This window comes from Schistocerca piceifrons, chromosome X (genome assembly GCF_021461385.2).
Source record: "Schistocerca piceifrons isolate TAMUIC-IGC-003096 chromosome X, iqSchPice1.1, whole genome shotgun sequence".
NCBI classification, from domain to species: domain Eukaryota; kingdom Metazoa; phylum Arthropoda; class Insecta; order Orthoptera; family Acrididae; genus Schistocerca; species Schistocerca piceifrons.
The window spans coordinates 493,536,596-493,540,211 of record NC_060149.1 but is presented as its reverse complement, the minus strand read 5'-3'; the positions used below and the strand labels follow the sequence as shown (position 1 = coordinate 493,540,211).

The window sequence follows — 3,616 nt, the reverse complement described above, 5'->3', positions numbered from 1 at the left end:
CAGTCCCCGCAGAATATTCGGGTGCAACATTAAAGATCATACGAAAACCAGGTTAGGAGAAATGCCTAAATATCACCTCCAGTGAGAAGACCATGTCCGCATGTAAATCATAAATGAACTGACGAAATGAAGCAAATCGCAATCCTGACTCCATCCGATTAACATCTAAGATATGGAACATTTAGGCTTTGGTCATTGATCACAGGTATACAGGGATGTATGGGAATGTATCGAGCAGAGTTAGGTAGACAGCCGAGAGTCAAGGTCCATTGCGGCCGAGCGGTTCTAGGCGCTACAGTCTGGAACCGCGCGACCACTACGGTCGCAGGATCGAATCCAGCCTCGGGCATGGATGTGTGTGATGTCCTTAGGTTAGTTAGGTTTAAGTAGTTCTAAGTTCTAGGGGACTGATGACCACAGATGTTAAGTCCCATAGTGCTCAGAGCCATTTGAACCATTTGAACCATTGCGTTTGACATTCATTTCCGGTATACGACACGAACGCGGTAACCACACACTTGTAAATGTGATGGAATATTGCGTCTGACATTCATTTCCACGGAACAAATTCCACTATAGCACTGTAATCTGTGTTGAGTATACCGACGTTCACAACTGACGTTTTTCACGTTACTGTAAGGAGTCAATATGTCCTTTAGAAAGTTGTCGTCACTCGAACATTGGTAAAGTCAATTTCAGCATCTGCGAATGACACCATACTAACGGAACTATTGCGATGCTTGAACGGGCCTTCAGAACTATGTCGAGACAGTAATTTTTCAATGTGAAAAGGAGCCATAAATTTCGCGTACAACATGTACTCGTCTGCGTCAAAATAAGCGGCGTGACCCTGATCAGAGTTCACATGAATTGTATCGACAAGCCAATCGTGGATTTCTAGAGAACCGAGCTGCACGTGCCGCGTTGTTTTATAGAAAGTAAAGCTCACAATACATTTTCGTAGAATACACGTGGAAACCATGGTAGCCATAGCGGAGCAGCCGACGCCGCTGCGAGTAGACGAACACAGACAGACAGTAAGGCGGGGCGGTACCGCTACGCCTCACGCAGCAGACAGAACAACACTAATGAGGAAAAACTCACACAAGCGACGCTGCGACAAGTGAAATAAAAAAGAACCTTCCCTTCGTAGGAGAGCTTCTGTAAACTTTGGAAGGTAGGATACGAGGTACTGGCAGAAGTGAAACTGTGAAGACGGGACGTGAGTTGTTCTTGGATAGCGCAGATGGTCGCCGGCACGGTAGCTCAGCGTGTTGGGTAAGAGGGTTTATCTACCCTCTGTAATAAAAAAACTGAGTGAATCGATCAACGCACAAAATGAACGGGTGTCATCGGACGTCCGCCACGAACAAATTCAACGAATAATATAGAACAAAATGAGAACAAAAAGAAAAAGAAAGATGGTAGAGCACTTGCCCACGAAAGGAAAAGGTCCTGAGTTCGAGTCTCGGTCCGGTATACAGTTTTAATCTGCCAGGAAGTTTCCTATCAGCGCACACTCCGCTGCAGAGTGAAAATCTCATTCGGAAGAACCTTCCCGCTCGTCTCTCGAAGCGGAAATACCGTTAAACCATCAACCAGTTGCCTACGCTATATTTACGAAATGGTATGATATGGACTGTGATGTCACACTTCTCATGAAAAAGAAATGATATACCGAGTGAAAGTGGCGCAGTGCGTCTTCGACGGAAGTGCAGACGATCTAATTGACTTCTAATTCCACAAACAGAATTATTAACCACATGAGACAATTGAAAGTGACTCAGTAGGTATCCTGCTATGTTTTATCATATCAGTTTGTTCTGAATGTGCCATGTGTGTACGTATATGAGAACTAGATAGCTGCTAACGCAAGTGTCATAGTATTTCGACACGATTATGAAGTTACTCATAGGGCAATTGCTCATGCAGGAAATTGCCTGAGAATCCTTGAAGCATATATTCCATCACCATGACTGAAATGTCTCAGAAAACGCAGTTGAATTATATACGTATCATATCTGTCTTACGACAAATGTTTCATGTAACGATGGAAAACTGTTTGTTTCAGTCACAATCGTGAAATGGTTCAAGTATACCACACAGTAATAAAAATGTGTATTTACAAGGAAAATGTATCTCTTCTGATGCAGATAAAAAAGAAATATGAGAGAAAGTGCGGAAATTCTGCTATTCAATTCTTTTTCACCCCTAGATTTATCTTAATACGTTCATTGCTTCTGTGACGTTTGTTTCAGGTGATGATAGTCTAAATGAAAGTCAACATACAAGTTACTGTCATTAATGTTTCCTTTGACCCTTTTCTGAGCGTTTATTGTGAAGTAACTCAATATTTCCTAAATAGATATTACTGCTCACACCTGCAATGTAATGAATAGAGGTTGTAAGATTGATGATGACGCTGTACTTGTCTTCCGGTTTGCTTATTGAATTTCATTCTGGCCATTTGAATATCGAATAAAGAAAACGAGAGAAAGATTTCCAAACTGCAGTGTTTCTCCAGCGAGATCCTAACGGACTTGCAAATAAACAAGCACACTGGGAGTCGAGGGTGTTACTGATTTTAATCAAAGTACCTGTAACACGAGCTCGGCTGTACCAGCACATAGGCCTTTTAGTAAGATATTATCCATTGTGGACTTCGAAACGTTATGTGTTCATTTTCTGTTCTGTGTCACACCGAAGTAGTATGGAAATGTGGAATCCCATTAAAAAATCCTTATTGATTTTAGATTTGTATGTTTCTAAGTCCGTCACAGAACGGCAACATAAGTACCCTTCAGCAAGACTGGAATCAGGGACCAAAGGAGCACCACTTTACAATGGATCAAGTTAACTCATAGCTAGCGGAATAATGCAGCATTCTGCTCTCCCTCATTTCTCCAGTACTAGCTAGGACAGATAAGCTCGAACAAAAGACGACATTAAATGCAGTTTCCACATCGAATGATTTTTCTGGACCAAAAACCAAAAACTGATACATATTATTCACTCCTTATGTGATTATTTAATGCAAATGATATGAATACATCACAGGCCAACTGCTTTGCCGCAGTGGTAACACCGGTTCCCGTGAGATCACCGAAGATAAGCGCTGTCGGGCAGGGCTAGCACTTGGATGGGTGACCATCCGGTCTGCCAAGCGCTGTTGGCAAGCGGGGTGCACTCAACCTTTGAGAGACAAACTGAGGAGTACTTAACTGAGAAGTATAGGCTCCGGTCTCGGAAAATGACGTACGACTCCATATCCGCATCCAGTGACGCCTGTGGGCTGAGGATGACACGGCGGCCGGTCGGTACCTTTGGGCCCTCATGGCCTGTGCGGGAGGAGTTATATGAAGATATCAAGTGAATATTGTAGGCTAACTGTGTGTCATTAAGAAATAACTCGTCAGTCATAGAGTTATCAAACATAGACTATGTTGTTGCCAAGCGTCGGTTATACTTCTAGTAGGCAGAACACCAGCCTTGAGAGGTCTAGGAAGTGAATATAGGTCTTGTCTCAAAGACGTGGCGGCCGAGCACAGATATATACAAAGTTGATATCAATGAATCTTATTTGCGGATCAGTAACTCGGTTTAGGGACCAGATCGT

At 42.9% G+C, this 3,616-nt stretch overlaps 1 pseudogene; it reads left to right on the top strand.

Annotated features, from left to right (window-relative positions):
- Positions 1-3,057: 3,057 nt before the first annotated feature.
- On the top strand, positions 3,058-3,175 carry LOC124723410 (annotated as a pseudogene).
- The last annotated feature ends 441 nt before the right edge of the window (positions 3,176-3,616 follow it).